The sequence below is a fragment of the Saimiri boliviensis genome, chromosome 7 (genome assembly GCF_048565385.1).
Source record: "Saimiri boliviensis isolate mSaiBol1 chromosome 7, mSaiBol1.pri, whole genome shotgun sequence".
In the NCBI taxonomy this organism is placed as follows: domain Eukaryota; kingdom Metazoa; phylum Chordata; class Mammalia; order Primates; family Cebidae; genus Saimiri; species Saimiri boliviensis.
The window spans coordinates 15,317,178-15,344,951 of NC_133455.1; the positions used below are offsets into that span (position 1 = coordinate 15,317,178).

The following is a 27,774-nucleotide window of genomic DNA, read 5'->3' on the forward strand; positions in this document are numbered from 1 at the left end:
CCTGCAAGGGAATGACCAGTTAATCAATAACACTGTGGAGGACAGGAGAAGGGATCTGATAGAACCCCTGATGCTTTTAAGGAGCTTCAAGTGTAGTTTGAGAAAACAAGACATATTTATTGTTAAAATGTGAAGTCAATAATGGATTAAGTATGAAAACAAATTTGGAAGTAGAGAAAAAAACTTACAGATTCATTGCCTCCACCTTCAGGCTCTTAAGTGCTTCCACGCGGGGCAGTTGCCATTGGCCATGCAGTGATGGATTGCTTTCCTTTGTTCCTTCCTTTCCTACAAGCCAACTTGGAAAACCTCTCTGCTACATCTGGGACCCTCTCTAAATAAAGTTCTAGGCTGGAACCATGCAGAATTTCTTATCTGGCTTTAATTCAGGTATTCCTTTCATTTCCTTCCTTGGGGAAGAAAGGGCTGATAAAAGCTTATGTCTACCAGTCAACAGCTTTTCACCCAGTTAGAGTTGTGATGGGTCCTGGTCACCCAGAATACACGGTCACGTGGAAAATTATCACTCTATGTTCAAGGAGGCGGGGAACTAACAGTTTTTGAATACATATGGTGGGCCTGTTACTCCACATATTTTAGGGTGATTTCTCACAGTAAACAGGAGAGGTAGTTATTATTATCCCCATTTTATGGATGAGGAAACTGAGACTCAGCAAGACTGACCGGTGTCATGTAACTTTGTAAGCAGCAGAGGCAGGATGGGAACCCAGCCTAACACCAGAGGTCTTTCCGCTATGCCACGATGGGTGGGCTTATGCCAACTAGACAGCACAGAAATCAAATGCTATAGGAATCAGATGGAAGAGAGGGCATGCAGGGCTTGTATTCTGGCTTGGGACCAGTTACAGAACCAGCAGGAGTGGTGAGAATGAAGTGAAGGGAGCTGAGAATTCATGGGGTGCTCTTGGCACCTCCCCAGTCTTCATCTTGGCTTGGAATCTGGAGGCCAGGGATCGAAAGCAGCCAGGCATTGAAGAATCTTCTACTTTTCTCTCTCTCCTCTAAAACAGAAAGGACTTCATCTTGAATTGATTAAGATGCCTGGTGAGCCAGTTGCGTTGGCTCACGCCTGTAATCCCAGCTCTATGGGAGGCTGAGGTGGGTGGATCATGAGGTCAGGAGATCGAGACCATCCTGGCCATAGTGAAATCCCATCTCTACTAAAATACAAAAAATTAGCCGGGCGCGGTGGCACGCACTTGTAGTCCCAGCTACTCAGGAGGCTGAGGCAGGGGAATTGCTTGAATCTGGGAGATGGAGGTTGCAGTGAGCCAAGATCATGCTGCTGCACTCCAGCCTGGCAAAGAGCAAGACTGTTTCTAAAAAACAAAACAAAACAAAAAAGATGCCTGGTGATTGGCTAATTGCATCTGAGGTCCTTGGCACGTAGAATGCATTTGTCCGTCAATGACAGAAAAGCAGGGTAGTGTAAGGGTTCAGGGCATAGGCGGTAAAGCTGAACAGATCCAGCCACGCCACTCACTGGCCAAATTTCCCTGAAAAAAAAAAAACGACGTAACTTGTCTGGGCAATAGTCCCCTTCTCTGCAAGATAGAGATCGTCATAGCAGTTTTCGTACAGAGTTGTTGAAGATTTACTGCGGTGAGTGTACACGTGTATGTCTGTGCGCACGCATGTGTGTGTGGAATATATGCACAGAAATCATTGTGTATACTGTGCCACAGCATAGTTCATGTTCTGGAAAACCTCAAAGGAGTCCTTCCAGAGGAGTCCTTCACTGCTTTCTCTCCACTTCTCTGCATTTGTCATTTGGTTGTTCACATCTATGGTCTTCCCATTCCCCTCGGGGAGCACATGAAGCAAGGCTACAGTGGCAGTAGAATGGGAATCCCAAGACAGATCATGCCATTGCCATTTACGGAAATGGAAGGTGATCAAAACCCTGGTTAATGAGGACGAAGTGTACTTGCTTCTCCAGGAAGAACTAGTAATGGGAAGTTGGGCTGAAGGCTTGAACGGTCAGTTCTTGTTGGTAGGCTTATTTTTGTGTTTAGTTGTTTAAGATGCATGGTGATTGACTAATTGCGTTGTATGGCAGAGGCAGGCCCTTGGCCTGGTGAAACTGGAGGTCAGATGCCCTTGGCAGGGCGTGATCTAGCTGGCTGGTCATCTGTGATGGATCCCTTTTTATATAGGCAGTGGATGCTTTGTGATGGCCCCAGGAAAGCACTCACCAGACTAACCACACTGTGTACAAGTGAAGTGGAGATGTTTATCACTCACATCCTGATAAACCTGCATACCCTCTCTTCTATCTGATTCCTATAGCTTTAGGCCCAGTGACTCGATGTATGGATTTCTTCATGACATAACTATTCTTGCAGAGAGGATGGTGGTTTTTGTTAGGAGTAGAGAGAGGGCCTCTGAATGACAAGTCTTCTTTTTCTGCTCTACTCCTGTCTATTTTTTTTTTTTTTTTTTGAGACGAAGTCTCACTTTGTTGCCTAAGCTGGAGTGCAGTGGCACCATCTTAACTCACTACAACCTCAACCTCCCAGATTCAAGTGATTCTCCTGCCTCAGCCTCCCTAGTAGTTGGGAACACAGGCATGTGCCATCATGCCCAGCTAATTTCCTTGTATTGTTTAGTTGAGATGGGGTTTCACTATGTTGGCCAGGCTGGTCTTGAACTCCTGACCTCATGATCCCCCCGCCCCTGCCTCCCAAAGTGCTGGGATAACAGGCATGAGCCACCAAGCCTGGCCTCCTGTCTAATTTTTAAAGATTCAAATTCATGATTGAGCCTTCAATATACTTAGCAGGGAAAAGTCTGGAACCTCCACCTCTTTAAAAATTGTTTTTGACTTTATTTCAGACTTGCAAAAAAGTTGCAGGAACACTACAAAGAATTCCTTTCTAATTACCCTTGCCCAGATTCCCAAATGTTAATACTTTTATCTGTCTGTTCATCTCTCTGCCTGTTCATCCATCCATTTTGTCTGTCCATCCATATGTTTTCTGAATTGTGTGGCATTAAGTTGTGGACATCCTGCCCCCTTAGTTCTAACTTCTTCAGTAAGTATTTTCTAAAATAAGGAGGATTCTCTTAAATAATCATAGTACAATTCTCAGAATCAGAACATTCACACTGATGGAAAAAAAAAAGACTGTGATCTAATCTCCAAACTTTTTTAGATTTCAGTTGTCCCAATAACACCCTTGATAGTGAAAGAAAAATCCACAACATGCAATGCATTCAGTTATCCAGACCCGTCAGTTTCCTTTAATCAGGAAGAATTCCTGAGACTTGCTTTCTTTTGTAGGCTATCTCTCAATCTGGTCTTTTCCTTATGATTAGGTTAGATTTCCTTATGATGATTCAGGTCATACAGTTTTAACAGGGATGCCATAGAAGTGGTGTGGTATTCTCAGTGCATCACAGTGGGAAACACCTGTTGATCTGACCCATGGCTGGTGATACTGTGATCATTTGGTGAAGGTGTTGTCTGTCAAGTTTCTTCACTCTCCAGTTACTCTTTTACCAGTTTAAATTAATAAGTATTTTGTAGGGAGGTACTTTTAAACTATGTAAATATTCTGTTACTCCTCAAAATTTCACTGTGAGTTTTAGCATCTACTGATGCTTCTTTCTTGAGTCAATTATAATTATGATGGTTTCCAAATGGCGATTTTCTAATTCTATCATTTCTTCCACATTGACCAGTTAGTTCTCCTGAAAGGATGACCTTTCCCTTCTCCCTCTTTATTTTGAACAACAATAATACTCTTTTTCTAAGAGACTGGGGTCTTTATCTCTCGAGACCAGGAGTTTAAGACCAGCCTGGGCAACCCAGGATAGAGCACAGTGGTGCAATCATGGCTCACTGTAACCTCCACTTCTGGACTCGAGAGATTGAGGTTTTTTGTAGTGATGTGGTTTGTATTGTTTATTTGTATGTTTGTTTTTCAAAGATAGGGTCTCACTGTGCCGCCTAGGCTGGAGTGCAGTGGTGCAATCCTAGCTCACTGCAGCCTTGATGTTCTGGGCTCAAGTGATCTCCCTGCCTCAGCCCCCCTGAGTAGCTGGGACTTGGCAGCTGTGTACCACTCTGCCCAGCAAATTAAAATTTTTTTTTTTTGTACAGACGGAGTCTTGCTATGTTGCCCAGGCTGGTCTTGAGCTCTTAGAGTCAAACAATCCTTCCACCTCAGTCTCCCAAGTATCTGGGATTATAGGTGTAAGCCACCACATCCAGCTCTCTCTTTATTTGTATCGGTGTGGACTCATGGATTCTTATTTCATTTAATGGGTTACACTCCTTTACTATCATTATTTATTTTGATGTTAAAATTGTACCAGATTTGGCCAACAAAAGCCCGTTCTAGCAGGCCCCTGCATCCCTTAAACATGTTCTCATCTTTCTTAGGATGTACACTTTAACCTTGACAATCAAGTAAGTTTGCAGATAGAAGTGTGAATAAGTGGTATGGTAGCCACATCTTTCCCTCCTCACCACTTCGTCTTCATCTCAGATGGGTGATGAGATGGGGGATTTCCCCAGAAAATCTGCTAAGAGAGCCCTCAGACATGGTGGACTATTCATCAGTCTTGTTGGGAGTGTTTGCATTGAGCTGGTGTGATTGCCATTGTCATTATCATCACCTGGCGGAGTGTGCCAAGTTCTATCAATTAAGAATAAAAATACTTGCACATGTATGTTTATAGCAGCAAGATTCGAAATTGCAAAAATATGGAACCAGCCCAAATGCTTATCAATCAACAAGTGGATGGAGAAATTGTGGTATATATGATGGGATACTACTCAGCCATAAAAAGGAAGGAATTAATGGCATTTCTAGCAACCTGGATGGAACTGGAGACTATTATTTTAAATGAAGTAACTCAAGAATGGAAAACCAAACACTGTATATTCTCATTCATAAGTGGGAACTAAGGTATGAGGATGCAAAGGCATAACAATGATACAATAAACTCTGGGGACTCGGGAGGAAGGGTGGGGTGAGGTGAGAAGTAAAAGACTACAAATCAGGTTCAGTGTATACTGCTTGGGTGATGGGTGGGTTCTGTGTAGACTGCTTGGGTGATGGGTGGGTTCAGTGTATACTGCTTGGGTGATGGGTGGGTTCAGTGTATACTGCTTGGATGATGGGTGGGTTCAGTGTATACTGCTTGGGTGATGGGTGGGTTCAGTGTATACTGCTTGCGTGATGGGTGGGTTCAGTGTAGACTGCTTGGGTGATGGGTGGATTCAGTGTAGACTGCTTGGGTGATGGGTGCACCAAAATCTCACAAATGACTGCTGAAGAACTTACTCATGTAACCAAATACCACCTGTTCTCCCAAAGCCTATGGAAATAAAAAATCAAAAAAATAAATAAAAATACAAGTTTTTCTAAGAGTGAAAAAAAATAGTAACACCCAAAATATGTCAGTCCAACCACATGCCTGAGCTAGCTCCTGCTACTCTTCTCTGATTTGTGCCTCGGCTGAGACTGGGAGGTCTGTTTCAACTCCCAGCACCCTCGTCTTACCTCATCCTGTCTCTAGCAACATGTGCAGTTGTTTCTAGTCTCTATTCTTCCCTAAACTGTCTTTGGCACCAGACCCAGGCTCTGCAAGGACCCTGCCTGTCTTGCTCACTACCGAGTTCTCAGTGAAAACACAGCAGATGCTGCATATACGTTTGTTGAATGAATGGATGTTGCTAGTGATAATGCATTTACGATGCTGTTAATAACATCATTATTGAGTGCCAGTGATGTGCCAGGCACTAATTATAGTCATGCACTGCATAATGACATTTCAGGCACAGATGAACTGCTTATCTCAATGGAGGTCTCTACAGTTATAACGGAACTGGAAAATGCCTATCATCTGGCGATGTTGTAGCTGTCATAACATCATAGTGCAATGGCATTATTTAAAAAATAATTTAGTGTAGCCTAAGTGTACAGTATTTATAAAGCTCTGCAGTGTATGGTAACATCATGGACCTTTGTTTTCATTCACTACTCAGTCAGTCAGTCACTCACTCAACCAGAGTAGCTGCCAGTCCTGCAAGCTCCAGTCATAGTAAGTGCCCCGTGCAGGGTTAACCTTTTTTATCTTTTGTTTTTTTGTTGTATGAGACAGAGTCTCACTCTGTCATCCAGGATGGAGTGTAGTGGGTGATCTCAGCTCACTGCAAACTCTGCCTCCTGGGTTCAAGCGATTCTCCTGCCTCAGCCTCCCGAATAGCTGGGACTGCATGTGTGTGCTACCACACCCAGATAATTTTTGTATTTTTAGTAGAGAGAGGGTTTCACTGTGTTGGCCAGGCTGGTCTCGAACTCCAGACCTCAAGTAATCCACCTGCCTCGGCCTTCCAAAGTGCTGGGATTATAGGTGTGAGCCACCGCATCCAGCCACATTTTTTATCTTTTGTGTCATTTTTTTTTTACTGTACCTTTTTAATGTTTAGATATGTTTCAATCCACCAATACTTCCCATTGTGTTTTTATTGCCTACAGTATTCAGTAGAGTAAAGTGCTAAATAGCTTTTTAGCCTAGGAGCAATAGGCTATGCAACACAGCCTAAAGGTAGAGTAGGCTACATCGTTTAGGTTGTGTCAGTACACTCTATGATGTTTTACACAGCAATGAAATCCTCTAACGATGCACTTGTTGAAATAGATCCCTGTCGTTAGGTGATGCATCATGATACATAGAATGCATTTTCTTATTTAATGCTTACATTATCCCATATGAAGTGACTGCTCTTAGTGTCCCCATTTTACAGATAAGGAAACTGAGGCTCAGAGTTGGTAGAAACATTGCTTCTGGTTGCAGCTAGTGTGTAGGAGCCAGAGTTTAAAAGTAGCTCTGACTCCAAATCCTTTACTCTTCACTGCTGTGTCCTCCTTCTGGGAGAGTGTTGCCTTCTGCCCAGTGACAGCATGGGTTTTAACTGCTGTGATTGGAGCCCTGTGGAGGGGACAGGATGTGCCTGTGGGGCAATTCTTGAGGGCAGTGACTTGCACACTTTGGGACTCAAACTAGTGCAGCTGAGGTGACTTTAAGAGGTATACCAACCAACTTTAAACATTTAAAATTGTGTTAAAAAAAAAGTGTGGCTGACATGTTGGATTCAGGATTCATCAGATGTGTATGTTGCTTAAGATGAAGTTTTAACAAAAAGCCTTTTTTTCCCTTATTGTTTTTTGAGACAGCATATCGCTCTGTCTCTCAGGCTGGAGTGCAGGGGCACGATCTCAGCTCACTGCAACTTCTGCCTCCCAGCTTCGAGCCATTGTCCTGCCTCATCATCCCAAGTAGCTTGGACTACAAGCATGCACCACCATGCCCGGCTAATTTTTGGTGTTTTTAGTAGAGACAGCGTTTTATCATGTTGCCCAAGCTGGTCTCAAACTCCTGACCTTAAGTCATCTGGCTGCCTCAGCCTCCCAAAGTGCTGGGATTACAGGTATGAGCCACTGTCCCTGGCATCAAAAAGTCAATTTAAAGAAATGGTCAGTAAATAAGATGATTCTTAGATATGACAGACTGAAGTTTGGAAGGTACCACCTTAGCCCATTTCCTGTTTAGAAATACAAAAATACAGTACACTGCCGACACTCATTGAATCTTACGTAAACACACTCTTTGAGGCTGAAGCAAATCTGACTGTTTTTATTGTGAAAATAAAATATAAAAACTGTTCTTGGAGTTATTACTAAACAGAACTTGTCTCTAATACTAATGTGATGGAAATGTATATGATGTTCTATTAGAATTAGAGACAAGAGTATTCTCATGGAAAATGGGAAGTAGTTTGAAGTCATATTCTCACCACAATCTGAAGGATTGGAATGAGTTTTCCAGTGTGGATGAAATACTCATGAGGTCACAGAGGTAGAAAATTGCGTTTGAAGTTATGTATATTGTAGAAGATGTCAGTGTCGTTGGCGGACAGGCTGGGAGCCATGCAATTTTCCCTGTGCTTCTTCAAGGGTTAATTCCCATTCTCCCTTTTGAGCCATGGAGCCAGGTTCTTGGTAGGGAGAAGAAAACTCTCATTCTTTAGAATGAGCTCGTTGAAATTGCAATTTGCCATTTCTCCTCTGGAAACGGATCTTTACTCTTTTTTGTTTTGCTTTGTTTTGTTTTGTTTTGTTTTGTTTTGTTTTGTTTTGTTTTGTTTTGTTTTGAGACAGGGTCTTGCTCTGTTGAATAGGCTGGAGTGCAGTGGCACAATCTTGGCTCACTGCAACCTCTGTCTCCTGGGCTCAAGCAATCCTCCCACCTCAGCCTCCTGAGTAGCTAGAACTACAGGCATGCGTCACCACACGGAACTAATTTTTGTAATTTTTTTGGTAGAGATGGGGTTTCGCCATCATGCCCCAGTCTGGACCCGAACTCCTGGGCTCAAGCCATCTGCCTACCTTGGTCTCCCAAAGTGCTGGGATTACAGGTGTGAGCCACTGTGCCCAGCTGGTTCTTACTCTTTCTTAGTTTTAAAAGTTTTTGGATGAGATGGGACTTAGGATGGGACTTACTCAGATGAGACGTAAATTCAATCAGTAGTTATTGGGTCCTTATTATGGGCCAGACACTGGGATAAGCACTGGGAATTTAGAGATGGTTGGGGCAGCCTCCTGCCAGAGGAGGACACAGACAGACAGGCAAATTCCTCCAGTCAGTTTACGAAGTACTAAAGGAGAGAAAGATGTAGAATTTACAGACTTGATCACTTTACGAACAGGCAAGGCAGTGTTTCTTTTCCCATAGCTGAAGGGAACAGTACCAAGGAAAACCGAATTGAATAAATGGCCTTGGGGGACATTTTAGCAGGGCCCCATGGGATGTATTTGAGTTGGCTGGGCCTAGAGAAATGGGTAAAAATTTCACTATTTATTTTGACTTGATTCAGCTGTAGTCCAGTGTCCAAAAGTTAAGTTCGCATATCTGGTATGTATAAGGCTGATCATTTCCCCTACCGTTTCTGGAGGCAGACATTCTTCATGGTCCTGCCGTGACTTCAGAATCCTTCTCAACACAGCACTCTGGGAAAATTACCCTAAGTCAATCAAAAGGGGCATGTTCAATTAATCTCATTTCTATCCCTTCCCAAAGCCCTAAATTCTGTCATTTTGAGCAAATAGTTTTTCTCTGAATGGGGATGTGTCTTAGAAAATGAAATACAGGTAGGTAAGAAAATGCTTGGGGAAGAGTGTCATTTCTAAGCTGTTAAGCATATTTCTTAACTACTCTTACAGGGTACCCTTGTGGTTTTATGGTGCTGTGACTATCTTATAGATGCACTTTCTCCAAGTCACCAGGAAGTGTCATCCTACAGGCCTGTTGTCTCTGCAAACAAGGACTGCTTCGCCGTAATGATACATTTTGCATGACGCTGGTATCTTGAATACAGAATTACAGTTATTATTATTAACATGATAAAATAAGGAATGTTAGAATTAGTCTCAGGGATGAGGTGCCTAGGAATAAAAAAGCCAGTCTTGTGTACAGGAGAATGCAGGGTTTCCTGAGGGACGTGATTCATCCTGTAGAATTTATGGTTTCGTTTTATCTTTCTTTGTGATCATCGTGTTGAATTCTTGCTTCTCCTCCCTCCTCTCTCCTCTTGACCACTGGCAGGCACCAGGCTTCTGGGAGGGAATGGCACTTGGCTGCCAAATTAAATGCCCCAGATCTATTCACTCTACAGGGTGGTGTCATTTCTGGAAAAGAGAAAGAGAAGGCTGTGTTCTCTCTCTTGATATTTGACCTGTTTAATATAATTTGAAATGAACCTGTAGTTTGATAAATGGGGAGACATACAAACTCCTTGCACGGCCAACATCTCCACTGTGCTTTGCCCTGAATGGCAACGGGAATCAGAGAGGGCAGGTACCTAGCACTTTGATTTAGGATAATGGGGGCCAGACTGGGGTGGAGCCGTCACACAGAGGCAGGCAGAAACAAGTCTGGGGACAGCTGAGGCCCCAGAAGCTGGAGACTATGAGGGCAAAGTTATTCAAGACAAAGTGAGTGGCTTCGGCGTGCTAGACACAAAGCAGCCAGTAAACAGTCAAGACCATCCTTAAATGAAGCTCCTCTATGTTCTCCACTGGGTTGGGGGCCAATCCTGGGTTCACCCCAGAGTGAAATCAGGCCCCACCTGGAACTCTGTACTACTGTATGCCAGATGGAAGAACTTGATGGTTAGAACCCATCCATCCATCCATCCATCCATCCACCCACCCACCCCTCCCCCACCCCTCCCCCTATCCCCCCACCCACATATTTTAGGATTGCCTACATGAAGCCAGATCTCAGCAGGGATTCTCTGAAGAACAAATGATTCTGCCTTCCAGGAGTTTATGGTTGAGCAGAAGAAGGCTAAGTCAGCAAACTGAAATAGTAATATATGATGAGCAGGATTAAGAGTGGGGTATGGAGCTGACTTGGAAGCATCCAGAGAATTTGGAGGATGGATTTTAATAGTCTTGAAGGACCCCGATTCCAACCGTTAGTGAGACTTTTCCTCTCTTCTCCCTTGTGTTTGGTCTAGGAGAAGCTCCCCAGGAGGTATTTTTGGGGCCTTTTTAATCACTGGATGGGCTAATGTTTGAGCATTTCCTTTTCTCTCTGTACATTCCAGAGAAATAATGCCTCTGTGTAGTCTCTCTCTCTCTCTCTCTCTCTCTCTCTCTCTTTTTTTTTTGAGATGGAGTCTCCCTCTTTGCCCAGGCTGGAGTGCAGTGGTGCAATCCCAGCTCACTGCAACCTCCACCTTGCAGGTTCAGCTGATTTTCCTGCCTCAGCCTCCTGAGTATCTGGAACTATAGGCACATGCCACCATGCCCAGCTAACTTTTGCACTTTTGGTTGAGACGGGGTTTTGCCATGTGGCCCAGCTGTCCTCGAACTCTTAACCACAAGTGATCTGCCTACCTCGGCCTCCCAAAGTGCTGGGCATAGGCGTGAGCCACCATGCTCAACCTGTGTAGTCTCTTAACATTCATCAGTAGCCTGAGTTAGTTGATCTGTATTTAGTGACATAATTGGGCTCTCCAGCACTGCATTCAAAGACTCATTTGTTCATTCTTCCATTCAGCAAACTTATGTTTTTGGTGCTTATGAGGGGTTCAGGATCTATGAAAGAGGTCTGGGGCACAAAGTTGCAAGAAACCAGCCCTCCTAATAAGGAACTCAGAGTATAGAAGAGACAGACTGAAAATATCAATCATAACTCAGAGGGGAAAGGGCTGGGGCAGGGGAAGTAACACTCTCGCACCTAAAACTAAAAAGTGAGCCAGGAACAATGTCCTTGAGGAATTAGCATCTGTGACAGGGGCTGGCAAATTTTTCCTGGGAGGGGCCAGAGAGTAAACACAGCAGGCTCTTGGCAGCCATATGGTCCCTGTTGTATCCACTCAACTCTGTTGTTATGACCAAAAGCAGCCATAGACAGTATGCAAATGAATGGGCATGGCTGTGTTCTAATAAAACTTTATTTCCAAAAACAGGTGGTGGGCTGGATTTGGCCTGTGGGCTGAAATGTGCTGACTCCTGATCTAAGATAAGACCTAAGAGAGACTGGGAAATGAATGGCCAGGTAAAGAGTGGGATGTGTTCAGGCAGGAGAGCAGCGGGTGTCATGACCCAGGAGCTGGAGCTTTTTGAAAGAAAAATACTGAGAATGGTTGTGTGGCTGGCTGCAGCATGCATGTGTGGGCTATGGTGTGAGGTGACAGGAGGATTAGGAGGGGCTGTTTTGGAGTTCTGAGTTTATTCCGAGGACAGTCAGTAGGAAGGGACAAGACCTGTCATGCATCATTTAAGCCATGGTGTGTTCTGGCCTCAAGGCCTCAGTCTAGTTGCTCTGAGCCCTTTTCTTCCTGTTTTCCATTAATTAATTCTTGCAGGTATACAGTGTGCTTCCCAGGACACAGCAGAGCATGGCTCTGATGACACAGCTGAGCACAAGTCAGTAGGAGGCACTGCCATCTGCTCCTGGTGGCTGATGGCAGAGAAGGGAGCCCTGGACCCTCTCACAGGGCTGGGCACTGCTCTGCCTGCGTCACCTCTGATGGCCTCCTGGCCTACATCCCCTCTGATGGACCCTGTTAGGACTCAGTAATTTAAAACGCATGTGGCCAGGGGCTGTCTGGTCACTGGTAATGAGGCATTCACCTCCTCCTCCTGTTCCCCTTAGGCTAGAGGCATTTATTAACTCAAATTAATAGAGGAAGAAGAAAAATATTAACAACTCTCTAGGCCCCCTTCCAGCATGATCAGCCTCCCAGAAGCTGCAAGGAGAGCAGGCGAGGGTCATTTTCTGAGTGCTGCTCAGTAATTTTCAGGGCTGGGCATGGTGGCTCACAACTGTAATACCAGCTGTTTGGGAGACCAAGGTGGACAGATCACTTGAGGTCAGGAGTTCGAGACCAGCCTGGCCAACATGGTGAAACCTCATCTCTACTAAAAATACAAAAAATAGGCCAGGCGTGGTAGCAGGTGTCTGAAGTATCAGCTACTTGGGAGGCTGAGGCAGGAGAATTGCTTGAACCCAGGAGGCAGAGGTTGCAGTGAGCTGACATCACACCATGGCACTCCAGCTTGGGTGACAGAGCGAGATGCTGACTCAAAAGAAAAAAAAAATTCGGGAAGCAGACACCAAGTCATTCCTTCCATCTTAGTCGTGTTTTGGGATCATCACTTGTACATTAAAGAGGTGGCCTTTCCGTGTCTGTCAGCTGAATTAGGCACAATTTCAGCGGTGACCACTTCATGACCTAGGTTTTACCTACTAACTCAGGGTGGAATGCATCTGGGGATAGACACAGAACTGTAGCGCCTCATGGGATCTGAGCTTGACATCAGCTTCGATTTCACTTTTATAATAATAATAGTAGTAATAGAGACAGGATATATTGCATCCTTACCATGTTATGGGCATTGTGCTAAGCACCTTATATATAGTATCAGCTTATACTATCCCACAAGGTAGGTTTTATCATCATCTGTTGTAGTGAAGGAAACTGAGGTATAGAGGATTATGTAACTTGCTCAAGATCACATCTCCTTACTCAAGGGTACAGGGATTGGCAAGCTACCACCCTACCACCTGAGGTCCAAATCTTGCCCACCACCTGTTTTTGTAAAGTTTTATTAGAACACAGCCACACCTATTCATTTACATATTTCCTTTGGCTGTGTTCATGCTACTGTGGCAGACTGGAGTAGTTGTAACAGACACCATATGCCCCACAGAGCCTACAAAATTTACTCTTTGGTGCGTTCAGAAATGGTTGAATACTCCTATCCAAGCAATAAGTGGAAAATGTGATACAAACGTAGGTTCCTCAGACCCAGAGGCTGAAGTCATGATCGTCAGGGCTATGCTGCCTCTCTGTCACCATTTCTGTGCTTGCCATTTGTTCATATGGTGGGTTTGAGGTTCCTGTTGTTTTCCGAATCCTGGACCATGAGTTCTTTGAGAGTAGGGACCCTGTCTTATTCATCTCTTTCATTTCTCTGTTTAACACAGCACTAGGCACATTGTTAAAGGCTCAATAAATGTTTGTCAAATGAACGAATGGATGGGTTGACGGATGGCTGGAGGGATGGATGGTTGAATGGTTTTTGCAGCCTTCCCAGCATTGGAAGCCCACTCACAGTCTAGTGCTCTCCTCGTTATGAAGTGAACGCAAGAGAAACTTCATGATGAGGGACCTTAGTTAGGGACGGAGGTGAAACTTCATGATGAGGGACCTTAGTTAGGGACGGAGGTGAAGACACCAGCCCCATCGTTTCCACCTTCATCCTGCCAGGCAGAGTAATATGGAGGCCCCTGGAAGCCAGAGGAAGCTTTCTTTATTATTCCTTTCAACAGATCTTTTAGCGATGTCCTTGCCTATAATTCAGACTCTGAACATTACTAATACATTGTTGTCATACGCAGCTAATATTTGTCACCCTCATGGCAAGCAGAGTCCTGAATGTAAATTCATGAGGTCCCTTCCCCAGAGCTGAAGCAGTCAGTGCATGAGAGGGGTGCTCTTCCCTAAGTCAGCTAGGAATTCCAGGCAGAAGCACCAGCAGCATCACCCTCAATGTTAGGTTGTAAACTTCCCAGGGGGCACTGATTCTATTTCTTACTGATAAAAAAAGTTCCCTGCTGGTGACTTCATTTTCTGTAGCCATGGCATTTGAAAAACACCTCCATGCACAGCGCTGATTTTGTACTCCCAGCAGCGTTTTGAAGTGGGCACCGCTAACCGCATTTTGCAAAAGGAAACTTGCGTTTATGGAGTAGCAGTTCCTTACATGCGTGTATCTCTTACAACAAATTCGCATTCCCCCCATTTGTCAGGTGAAGAGATGGCATCAAGAGCCCAGGGAAGATGCGAGTCTCAGAACTTGAACTCTGAACTACCAGGTGCCAAAGTTCATGATATTCAACCCTTCCTCACATTTGCAGTGACGCCCCGGCATGGCTTGGCCCTGGGTAGGGACGGCATAGAGGACTTTTGTCTAAGGCTACTTCTTACCTACTGAGACCTTGTGTATCTGAAGCTCAGCCCAAGTCCCTGCATCGCCAGAGATGAGAGCTGACTGCAGATGAGTGGTGAGGGCTGCGTGGCCATTCATTATCCATGCTTGGTGTGTTTTGCAGTGCCGGGGGAATGCCCAGGTTGCTTACCAGACACAGTGTTCTGAGGTTTTCTCAGTTGTCCATTTAGGTTTTCAAGATTATTCCTGAAATGTTGGGTGGCTGGGGGCTCTCTGGGAGCCAGAGGGGCCTCTCAGAAGTTAATGTTCCATTCCAGGTTATAATGGACAGCAGCTGGGATGTCTGCCTGGGCCAATTTGCTTTGAGCATCTCTGCAAACTTGGCCTCCAGTGAAGAATTCGTGAGCTTACTTAAGCATAGCAAGCACAGGTGTAACAAAATGGCAGAAGTTACCAGTGTGTTCATCACTGGTCTTTTGCTCATATGACCCTTAGCTGCCCCTTATCTTTATGGAAGAGGACATGCTTCCTGATTTACCTTTCTCTTCTCTTTAGCTTCTTTACCATTTAAAAAATTTAAATAGCATTTAAAAAATTGAGTATAAATTACATACAAATTTACAATACAAACCACAGATTCTGAGTTCAATGAGTTATGATGGAGGTATGTCCCTAGATACCTACTGCGCCAGTCAAGACAGAGTATTTCTCCTCCACCCCAGAAAGTTCTCTCGTGTCCCTCTCTGATCATCTTGCCCCATCCTGAAGGCAACCCTTTTTCTGCTTTTTAGCACATAGCTTGGATCTCTCCCGGAATGTCATGTAAATGCTCCCATACAGCGTGTACCCTTTTGTACTCAGTTTCCTTCACTCAACATAATGTTTTTGAGATACACCCATGTGTTGTATCAGTGCATTCTTTCTTATGATTTTATAGCTACATATTACCAAGATTTTGTTGTGTGAATATACCACCATTTGTTGGTCCGTTCTCATTTTATTCGTTTCCTTGGGTTGCTGTAAGAAAGTATCACAAATGTGGTGACTTAAAGCAACAGAGTTCTGTTGTCTCACAGCTCCACGGGCCAGAAGTCCTGAGTCAAGGTGTGGGCAGAGCTCCCTTTGAAAGCTCTGGGGGAGGACCCTTTGCCTCTCCCAGCTTCTGATGGCTGCCAGCAATACTTGGTGTTCCTTTCTTGTTTTGAGTCTGCATTATTCTAAACTCTGCTTCACATGGCTTCTTTCCTCAGTGTATTCCTCCTCCTCCTCCTTCTCCTCCTCCTCCTCCTCCTCCTCCTCCTCCTCCTCCTCCTCCTCCTTCTCTTCCTCCTCCTCCTTCTTTCCTCTTTTCTTCTTTCCTCTTTCTCTGCTCCTTTTCTTCTTCTTTTTCTGCTCCTTCTTCCTTCTTTTTCTTCACAGGGTCTGGCTCTGTCACCCAAGCTGGAGTGCAGTGGTACAGTCACATCTCACTGCAACTTCCCCTTCCCAGGCTCAAGTGATCATCCCACCTCAGACCCTCCAGTATCTGGGACTACAGGTACCTACCACCATGCCTGGCTAAGTTTTTTTCTTGTATATATATATATTTTTTTGTAGAGACGGGGTATTACAATCTTGCCCAGGCTGATCTCAAACTCCTAGGCTCAAGCAGTCCTTCTACCTTTGTCTCCCAAAGTGCTGAGATTACAGGTGTGAGCCAGCACACAGGTCCTCCTTTCTTACAAGGACACCAGTCATTGGATTTAGAGCTTATCCTAATCAAGTATGACCTTAACTTGATTACATCCGTAAAAACCCTACTTCTAAATAAGGTCACATTTGCAGTTATTGGGGGTTAAGACTTCAACATACCTTTTTGGAGGTACAGTTCAACCCATTGTACATCTGGAGTGCTTCCAGATTGAGGTTATTGGGAGTAAATCTAAATCTATTTAGAACATTCTTGTACACCCTTTTTGTTATTGTTGCGGACATATATTCTCATTTCTCTTGAGCAAATAGCTATGAGTAGAATCCCTAGGACCTAGAGTATGTGTTTTTATGTAGCTTCATAAGAAACTGCCAAACCGTTTTCCAAAGCGGCTGCCTATTTTACAATCCCACCGGCAGGTGGGACAAGTCAGTTCTCTATATCATCAGTCGTTCTCGATATGGGGCAATTTTGAATTTTGTCCCCAGAGGACATTTGGCAATATCTGAAGACAGTTTTGCCGGCCATAATTTGCAGTGGAGGGGGCGGTGCTGCTAACACCTAGCACCTGGGGAGGGACCAAGAATGCTGCTAAGCATTTCACAACGCCCAGGACGGCCCCCGTTCGCAGTCCCCAGGAATGGGTTATCCCACTGGAAAGGTCAGCAGCGCTGAGGTTGAGAAATCCTGCCCTATCTCCTTGCTACCACTTCATATTGTCAGGCCTCTAACTTTATTCATCCTAACAGTTATGACATGTTATCTCATCGTGTGTTGCTTTGTGCATCTTTAATGACTAAATACGGCAAATTTTTTTGGACTTATTGGCTGTTTCTCTACATTTTATGTAAATCATCTATTCAAATCTCTCACTTATTTTAAAATTGGGTTATCTTTTTAAAATTATTTTATTTTATTTTATTTTTATTTTTATTTTTATTTTATTTTTTTTTTGAGACGGAGTTTCGCTCTTGTTACCCAGGCTGGAGTGCAATGGCGCAATCTCGGCTCACTGCAACCTCCGCCTCCTGGGCTCAGGCAATTCTCCTGCCTCAGCCTCCTGAGTAGCTGGGATTACAGGCACGCGCCACCATGCCCAGATAATTTTTTTGTATTTTTAGTAGAGACGGGGTTTCATCATGTTGACCAGGATGGTCTCGATCTTTCGACCTCGTGATCCACCCGCCTCGGCCTCCCAAAGTGCTGGGATTACAGGCTTGAGCCACCGCGCCCGGCCTTATTTTTATTTTTTGAGGTGGAGTCTTACTGTTACCTAGGCTGGAGTGCAGTGATGCTACTGGGCACACTGCAACCTCCACCTCCCAGGTTCAAGCAATTTTCCTGCCTCAGCCTTCTTAGTAGCTGAGATTGCAGGCGTGTGCCACCATGCCCAGCTAATTTTTTGTATATTTAGTAGAGGTGGGATTTCACCATTTGGCCAGGCTGGTTTCAAACTCCTGACCTCAAGTGATCTGCCTGCCTTGGCCTCCCAAAGTGCTGTGATTATAGGTGTGAGCCACCGCACCTTGCAACATCTGTCTCCCCGGTTCAAGTGATTCTTGTCCCTCAGCCTCCCAAGTAGGGGGGTTTACAGATGTGCACCACCGTGCCAGGCTAATTTTTGTATTTTTAGTCGAGACGAAGTTTCACCAAATTGGCCAGGCTGATCTTGAACTCCTAACTTCACGTGATCTGCCCAGGCTTCCCCAAGTGCTGGAATTACAGGCATGAGCCACCACCCCTGGCCTAAGCATTTTTTAATGTTTAGTGCTTTTTGTATCCTAAGAAATCTTTGCCAATCCCAAAGTTGTCAATATTCTCCTATTTTCTTTTAGAAGCTTTATAGTTTTTAGCTTTTCTGATAGGTTTATTATCTATCTCACATTAATTTTTGCATATGATGTAAAGTAAGGATGGAAACTATTTTCCATGTGAATATCCAGTTGTTCCAGCACCATCTGTTGAAAAGACCACCCATTCCCCAATGAATTTCTTGATATCTTCATCAAATGTAAGTTGGCCATGTGTATGTGGGTGTACTTCAAGACTCTCCGTTCCATTCCATTGATCAACTTGCCTGCTCTTAAGGCAATATCACACTGCCTTGAAGACATTGTCTTATCTCTCTGGCCTCTTGTCTTCCTCTGTCTCCTCTGTTTTGTATTCTTTCAACCTCCCCGTTTTACTGGGCTGGGGATGAGGGCAGTTGGGAGAGAAAAACTAAGTGATACTTTGCTTCTTATTATTTCTCATGCCTTTTTGCGGTCTACCTCCCTTGCCATCTTCTGTTTGTGGGGGGTGTGTGTGTGTGAGAGAGAGAGAGAGAGACAGAGAGAGAGAGAGAGACAGAGAGCCAGAGAGAGAGAGAGAGAGAGAGAGAGAGAGAGAGAGAGAATTAAGCCAGGGATAAAAAGTACCAGATGCCTGCCCCAGGCATCCCTGTTCTTTTTAACCAGTTTCCTTTCCTGTTTTCCACTCGGCACCTATGTTCTCACTTGCCTCAAGAGCATCCCATTTAAACAGATTGGCCAAGCCTTATTCCTCCCCTTGTCTTTGACTTTCTTGACTTCTTGAAATCCCTCCCTCCCACCTGAAATCTTCCTGGAATCAATAGAAAAAAAGTCATGCTTCTTCTTTCCTAATGAGTGACTCACCAAGCCAGGGCGGAACACTCACAAACAACCCTCCCTGCAAGGGATCAAAAATGTTCCTGGTCTCTGTTGATTCCTCCCATTTATTCTTGGCATGTTGTTGTGCATCTGGGCTGATGCTGCTGGTTATGTCCTGGCATTGCAGACCCCCTGCCTGTTTGACGTGGATCATGGAGCATCCAACAGTCCAGAACTGCGTGGGGTGAGGGATAAGGGGCGGGGGCAGGTTATTTTTTGCTGATGATCCAGAGAGATGAAGCTTGTTGTGTAACTACCAGCAGCAAAGCCGCATAAACTCTCATGACTCTTCAGAACAAAATGGAGAGATTATATGCCCATTGCATCATTATTTAGAAAAAGTTTATTTATAAATATTTGTAAATGGTGGATCAGAACCTGTGCTAACACCTCAGTATCTGAGGAATGTTGCTACTTATTTTTAGGTGTAGTTTGAAAGATACATATTGTTTTTCTTTTTTCTTTTCTTTCTTTTTTTTTTTTTTGAGACAGGGTCTCACTCTGTCATATTGCCCAGGCTGGAGTGCAGTGGTGTGATCTCAGCTCACTGCAACTTTCACCTCCCAAGTTCAAGCAGTTTTCCCACCTCAGCCTCCCAAGTAACTGGGGCTACAGGCACATACCACTACACCCGGCTAATTTTTATGTTGTTTGTTAGAGACGGGGTTTTGCCATGTCGGCCAGGTTGATCTTGAACTCCTGATCTCAAGTGATTTACCCGCCTCAGCCTCCCAAAGTGCTGAGATTATAGGCATGAGCCTCTGTGCCCATCCTGAAAGATGTATATTAAAGCTTAACTTTAAAACGTATTATGTTTTAAAGAGTAAATTGAAATAAATAGTAAGAACAGGATTTAAAGACAGCTTGAGTTTAAAATACTTATCAAAATGTGAGATTTGGTTGGTATCTGCACTAGTACTTTGATGTGAGACTTCAAAAATCCAATATTAGATTTTTTTTTTTTTTTTTTTTTTTTTTTTTTTTTTTTTTACACAGAGTCTTGCTGTGTTGCCAGGCACCAGGCTGGAGTGCAGTGGCGCAACCTTGGTCACTGCAACCTCCACTTCCCGGGTTCCAGCAATTCTTCTGCCTCAGCCTCCTGAGTAGGTGGGACCACAGGTGCGCGCCACCACGCCCAGCTCATTTTTGTATTTTTTTTAGTAGAGACAGGGTTTCACCATGGTCTTGATCTCTTGACCTCATGATCCTCCCGCCTCTGCCTCCCAAAGTGCTGGGATTATAGGCTTGAGCCACTGCACCCGGCCTAATTTTTTTTTTTTTTTAATGATATTCTGAAATGGTCGAAGACTCACAAGAAATTGTGGTACAGAAGTTCCTTGTATCCTCCCCCAGCTTCCCCCAGTGACAGCATCTTGCATAACCACAGTATGAAATTGACATTGGTACAATACTGTTGACTTAAAACAGATCTTATCTGGATTTTACTAATTTTTACTTGCACTTTTTACCCTTTTTTTTAAAATGATGATTTTATTGTTCAACAGATGACCTGGCAGTATCCAAGAAAGTTTTGGAATGAGAAAGATATGAGTTCCCATTCTAGCCTTGTCACTTATCTGTGGGATCATGGATGATTCATTCAACTTTTCTGAGCCTCAGTTTCTTCCTGTGTAAAACAGAGCTGATAAAATCTGCCTCTTATAAATTAAATAACTTATACAGACATATCATGCTTGAGAACTGTTGTGGTGGGTTAGCTGAAAATTCTGTACTCATGGAAGTATAAACATGAAGGAAGCAGCTTACTTTTAGTTTAATTGAGATATGTGGAGTGTCTTCTTTTCCATTTTTAGTGGCACCTTGGGCAGATTTATTCACTTTTGGCTGGTAGAGCTTAAAGCAGAGAAGGTCTCCCTGGTGTTGGTGTGGCTTGTTTGATTCTTCTGTTGTGAGTGATCTCTCTGTGAATGGTGAGGATGGAATCCTCTGGCTTGTCTTCAGGGTCATCCTGATGACCTCGCCTGCCACCGAGGGGCAGCCTGGTCTAATTGACTCCTTGGATGGCACCCCTCTGGTTCCTTTTCTGGTGGTCACCTAGACACAGAGGACTCCTGCCATCCACTAGCCCTCAGGCTTTCCCTTGCAACCATGGGCATAGGGGACACTTCTCATATTGTCTGGGTGGGTGGAGTTCTGGGGTGGAGTGGGAAGTATCCCCATTGCCTTCTCAGACTCACTACTTCAATGACCCCTTGTTACAGGAAAGGGGTCCTGATCCAGACCCCAAGAGAGGGGTCTTAGATCTCGTGCAAGAAAAAATTCAGGGTGAATTCATACAGTAAAGTGAAAGCAAGTTTATTAGAAAAGTAAAGGAATAAAAAAATGGCTACTCCATGGACAGAGCAGCCCCAAAGGCTACTGGTTGGCCATTTTTATGATTATTTCTTGATGATATGCTAAACAAGGGGTGGATTATTCATGCCTCCTCTTTTTAGATCATATAGGATAATTCCCTGACGTTGCCATGGCATTTGTAAACTGTCACTGAGCTGGTGGGAGAGTAGCAGTGGGGACGACCAGAGGTCACTCTTGTGACCATCTTGGTTGTGGTGGGTTTGGCAGGCTTCTTTACTGCTTCCTATTTTATCAGCAAGGTCTTGATGACCTGTATCTTGTGCTGACCTTCTGTCTTATCCTGTGACTTGGAATGCCTTAGCCATCTGGGAATGCAGCCCCGTAGGTTTCAGCCTCATTTTACCCAGCTTCTATTCAAGATGGAGTTATTCTGATTCATATACCTCTGATACCCTCAGGCTGTTTGGATGTAGGTCATCTAGTGATCCCCTATCTGCAGAAATATCTAGTGCTGCACTGTCTAATGTGGTAGCCACTAGCCACAGGTGGTAATTATTTAAATTTAAAAGAATTATAATTATCGAATACTGGCTTGCAACTGTAGTCCCAGCTACTTAGGAGGCTGAGGCGGGAGGATCACTTGAACTCGGTTCAAGACCAACTCGGGCAACATAGTGAGACCCCTGTCTCTTAAAAAATAATTAAAATAGGTGGAGCTGCCTCATCACCGCCAGACTTAAGCTGTGGCCTGTTGGCTCTCTGACAGGGTGTAAAACTGAGCCCAGGCCACACTATCCTGTTCATGCTCTGTGCTTGTGCCAAGAGGGCAATGGCAGTTTCCTGTGTTCTCCTGCACACTGGGCAGAAGATGCCCCTGATTGGTCTGGGTACCTGGAAGAGCGAGCCTGGTCAGGTAAAAGCAGTGGCTAAGTATGCCCTTGGTGCAGGCTACCGCCACATTGACTGTGCTGCTATCTACGGCAGTGAGCCTGAGACTGGGGAGGCCCTGAAGGAGGGCATGGGACCAGGCAAGACGGTGCCTTGGGAGAAGCTGTTTGTGACATCCAAGCTGTGGAACACCAAGCGCCACCCCGAGGATGTCGAGCCTGCCCTCCAGAAGACTCTGGCTGACCTCCAGCTGGAGTATCTGGACCTGTACCTGATGCACTGCCCTTATGCCTTCGAGTAGGGAGACAATCCCTTCCCCAAGAATGCTGATGGGACTATACGCTATGACTCCGCCCACTGCAAGGAGACTTGGAAGGCTCTGGAGGCACTGGTAGCCAAGGGGCTGGCATGGGTGCTGGGCCTGTCCAACTTCAACAGTCAGCAGATTGATGACATACTCAGTGTGGCCTCCATGCGTCCAGCTGCCCTGCAGGTGGAATGCCACCCATACTTGGCTTAGAATGAGCTAATTGCCCACTGCCAAGCACGTGGCTGGAAGTAACTGCTTATAGCCCTTTGGGCTCCTCTGATCATGCATGGCGCGATCCTAATGAACCTGTCCTGGAGGAACCAGTAGTCTTGGCATTGGCTGAAAAGTATGGCCGATCTCCAGCTCAGATCTTGCTCAGGTGGCAGGTCCAGCGGAAAGTGATGTGCATCCCCAAAAGTATCACTCCTTCTCGAATCCTTCAGAACATTAAGGTGTTTGACTTCACCTTTGGCTCAGAAGAGATGAAGCAGCTGAATGCCCTGAAAAAAAAGGCATATGTATTGTGCCTATGCTTACGGTGGATGGGGAAGGAGTCCTAAGGGTTGCAGGGCATCCTCTGTACCCCTTTAATGACCCATACTGAAACCACAGCTTCTTGGCCTTGCTTCCAGTTCTCCAGCTAATGAGGTCCTGCCACAATGGAAAGAGAGAATTAATAAAGCCATGAGAACATCCAATAAATAAATAAATAAATAATCAATTAAAATAAAATGTAATTAAACATTTAATTCCTCAGTTGCACTAGCTGCATTTCCTGTGCTCAATAACCATGTATGGCTGGTGGCTGCCATATTGGACAGCACAGATATGAAACATTTCCATTATCTTAAAGAGTTCTGGGCATTTCTGGTCTAAATAATACATCCCCCATCTTATGGCTACCCATGTTAGTCTTTTCTAAGAACTGTCCCACCTCTCCCTGCTAAGAAGGCGGTACCAGTGGGTGGCCCTGGGATCTGTAATTTCAACAGACATCTCTTTAGGAAGTTGAGATGCCGGTTTCTTTTCTTGTAGACACCCACGGGGAGTAGAAATGCCCTCTCTTTGTGAATCCTTTGCCCTCAGAAGATCAAAGACCAAAACTCAACCCATCTGCTTCCACTTCTTCTGGGGAGGAGGCAGCAGTGGACCTTGGGATGTGTGGGGCTCAATCTGCTCCCTCTTTGGGTCCTTGTGGGAAGGAGTTTGATTCCAACTCTGTCTCACAGGTAGCTCTTTTTAGAAAGCAGAATTATGTTATGTCTTATTTTTAGCTTTGGATATAAACTATAATTCTGGGACTACAGTAGAAATCCCACTTGATAGCCGATTGCACCGTTACCATGGATAGTTTTATTCTAATCATATAGCCTTCTATACCTTTCTACAAATATAGAAGTATATGACCTTCCTTTTCTCATCTACATTCATAGATAGCTGTTCGTTACATTGTAAGCATTTACCCGCATTTCTATTCCAACTAGAGTTTCCATTTTTAGATGGGCACGTAACATTGCATCGCTTTGGTATCTATAGTTCTCTATTTCTCTTTCAGATAAAGATTTCTGTTATTCCTAGAGGTTTGGTGTTACCAGTAGCACCACTGAGGGCATCTTGGTGTATAAAACTTCTTGCTTTTGACAACTTCTTTCCTTTGGAGAAATTTTCCTAGAAGTAGGAAAGGTATTGAGCCTATGAACTTCTTAACTCTTTGTCGAAGTTTGAACTCCCCTCTCCTTACAAATTACAGGTCTGAGGGCTGAATGGGACCTAAGAGGATCTGTAATCCACACCTGTCCCTGCCACCTGTGCTGTATACACAGCCCTCCTCTTTCCAGCTTCCTCTCATTCCCTCCTGCCTGTCTGGGTGCCTCTTTGTGTTCCTTTCCTCCTTGTAATTAATTCCTATTTTTTCCCTGAGAGATCAACTCTGAGCTCAAGGTCACTTCCACTGAGAAATGTTTTCTCACTCTATCACCTTCAAATAAGCCAGAGCCCCTTGTCAAGATGAGGGACCTGTTCTTTCTTTCATAGCATTTATCATGATGTGTGATTAGACATTCATCTGTGTAATAAGCAGTCTGATGTTTGAGCCCTTGGTTAAGACGAAAGGGTGGGGTTCATCACTGCCTGGCACACAAGCACTTAGACTTGTTGAATGAATAAACACAGCGGATACAAAGTGATGGGGATGCCAGTCAGAATGCCAGTCTTTTGTCAGTCTTGCCTCTGCCTCGTGTTACTTTAAACAATTCCTCTTTAGGCATGGGGCCAAATTAGGGGTTAAAACTATCTGGAGCCTATCAGTGGGCTTCAAGGGTCTGTGAACACCCTGACATTGTATACACAAGTGTTGTGCAGACAGGGGCACCTGGGTAGGAAGGTGGTAGAGGGTCTACCGTTTCCACCATGAGGCTTTTAAATAGTGTAGCAAACCTTTTAAATGATAACAGCCCTCAGCCCAGGTCATTGGTATGGTCTTTACAACACCTAAGAAACAACCCTGCTTCTCTGTAATTGAAGAGAGTTACTCACTCAGTTCCTGGCTGTGTCCAGTTGGGGCCTGCCTGGTTCAGTAGGGATGAACCATCTGTAGAACTTTCACTCTGCATGTCCTCTAAGCACTTTGCCCCCTGTCTGAAAAAGAATAAGGAAGGAGATATGCTTCCTATACCCAGCTCCTCTCCCAAGCTTCAAACTTGAAGTTATTGAGTCCCTCTCCCTCCTCATGGAAGGAGTGATGACGGAGTGGAGAAGGGTCAGGAGTGGGATGCCGGCAGAATTTCCTTCACATGGAAACAGACATTGAAGGTAAGGAGAAGCATTCCCCTCTGCCCCCAACACACTAACCTCAGAAGACTCTATAGCCAATATTAGTTCTAATATTCTCAGACTCTGTTCATATAGTCATACAAGACCAATGTGTGAAGGAGCCTTAGAAGGGTCATCTTCTTTGTAATTGCTTGTTGGAATTTTGCCTAAACAATTTATTATGCAATTAATGCATGTTCATTTTGCAGAACCTGCAAGCTCTGATACTTAATAGGGCCTGGCAGGAAACTCAAATGGTTGAAGAGGGTCTAGTGTAAGATGACAAACAGCAGCTGACATTTGGCTTCAGGGTCAATTACTTACAATAGGGAATGGTGGGGAGTGGGGCAAACTGGAGTGCCCATGCCTCATCTATCTAAAGGGGGAAGCCACTTCTTGTCTCTAGCTGACTGCTGCCACATTGAATGCAAGACCTTAATTGTTAGCTGGGTGCGGTGGCTTACACCTATAATCCCAGTACTTTGGGAGGCTAAGGTGGGCAGATCACCTGAGGTCAGGAGTTCGAGACTATCCTGGCACACATGGTGAAACCCCGTCTCTACTAAAAATTCAAAAACTTAGCCGGGTGTGGTGGCGCATGCTTGTAATCCAAGCTACTTGGAAGGCTGAGATAGGAGAATTGCTTGAACCTGGGAAGTGGAGGTTGTAGTGAGCCAAGATTGCATCGCTGCACTCCAGCCTGGGCTGGGAAGGAAAAGAAAAAAGCAGATCTGAGTTATTTCAATTTATCAAGGAAAGGGGGAAGCATGACTTTTTTAATGTGAAATTTTCCTGCTTTTTATACATGTTGCTGACGAATCCATGTTTAAGGTTTGTATGAGCCAAATAAAGTTTGTCTGCTTTCCAGATGTTTCTCTACAGGCCATCACTTTGCATAGCAAATTTTAAACACTACAAATTCATTTAATCGTGTTTTCCATGAAGTCCGCATAAACAGAAAGCCCTCTGGATCCTTGGTTAGCAGTGGCTTGGGAGGTTGGAAGTCCTCTCCTTTTAGGGAGATGGTGACTGTAAATCATCACCTGAGACCTTGTCAGAGTCTCCACCTTCATGATTGTATGGCAGAGGGACATAGTGGGGACCAGCACGCAGCCGAAAGGCCATGCTTTGCCAGAGCTGGTTTTGGCATGTGTATTTCAGGCCCAGTGCCGAAGAGGCTAAAAATAGTCCCAGGTGTTTGGGTGGCTGTTTTGCCTTAACTACCTCCAGGCCCTAGAGAACTGTCACCTCATTAATCTTCATGGCAGGGTGCCTGACTTAGAGGACAAACCTGGGCTTCCAAAGCATAGGATTTAATTCCAGCTGGGCACATGGAAGCCTCACTTTCCCCCTTGCCCCAGAGCCACGCACTTACCAACCTCATGGTCTGCCTGAGAAGGTGACAAGGACCAGAACCTCAGAGTACATGTGGAGGTTTCCTGGGTGGCATTCCCACAGGAGGTTTCTGCCAAGCAGCAAGAATAAAACCCTGAAAGCCACATTCATTTAAAGACCATTAATCCAGTTCTGAATCATTCCAACTGGAGTGACTTGTCTAAGATTTAGCTTTGCTGAGCAATCCCTTTCCTTCCATGGACAGTGAACAACAGGGTTTCAGTAAAATGCTTCCTGAGGAAATGTCTTTGCTATGAACGTCTACACATTCTCAGACTTTAGAAGAGCTTGTTTGTATTTAATTCACAATCTAGTTATAAAAGATTTTCATCAGCACCTCTAGACAATATTCAGTTAATCCTGATGAATTGAAAGTCATAAAAGTAATTTTCAAATGCATTATTTTTTGTATCTCTTTCTAAGTGATTAAATCTCAACTTAAACTGGCTTCTCCTACAAAATGATTTGTTGGCTTTTGTAACTGCAAAGTGCTTAGGAATGTTGGGCTTTAGGTATGGTTGGATCTAGGTGCTTAAACAAATGTTGAAGAAACTCTTTCTGTCTCAGCTCCTTGCTCCTTGGTAGCTTTGCTTTCTCATTATGGCCGGCTGCCTTCCCTCTCACTCTGTGTCTCAAGTAGTTCCAGACAAAGACTCAGTTGCCTCACTGGAAAGAGAAACTTCTTTCTCTAAGGTTTATACACAAATCCTGAGATTGGCCCCTCGTAAGTCAGCCTGGGCCTCTTGCCTAACCTGAAACCATCTCTGTGTTCAGGGGATAGAGTAAGCAGATTGGAACAGGTGCACGTGTGTGTGTGTGTGTGTGTGTGCGTGCGTGCGTGCGCGCACACATACACACACACACACACCCTGTCTGCACCACACATACCACGTGGATGGGTGTTAGAAAGACTAAAGTAACAGATGTCATCTACATTTTAAAATAATGAAAACTTCAACTCTTAGTCAGCCTAAGTCATATAGGGGCCTCTTTTTTTTTTTTTTTTTTTTTTTTAATTTTCGGGGCAGGGTCTTGCTTTGTCACTCTGGTTGGAGTGCAGTGGTGCAATCCTGGCTCACTGCAGCCTTGATCTCCTAGGCTCAAGTGATTTTCCCACCTCAGCCTCCTGAGTAGCTGAGACCATCGGCATGTGCCACTATGCTTAGCTAATTGTGTGTGTGTGTGTGGAGATGA

General features: G+C 44.6%; 1 protein-coding gene and 1 pseudogene across 3 annotated transcripts in view; both read left to right on the forward strand.

Annotated features, from left to right (window-relative positions):
* KSR2 (kinase suppressor of ras 2) overlaps positions 1–27,774 on the forward strand; it is a 532,721-nt gene that overhangs the window by 234,204 nt on the left and 270,743 nt on the right. The window lies entirely within an intron of this gene.
* LOC141585065 (aldo-keto reductase family 1 member A1 pseudogene) lies at positions 19,918–27,559 on the forward strand (annotated as a pseudogene).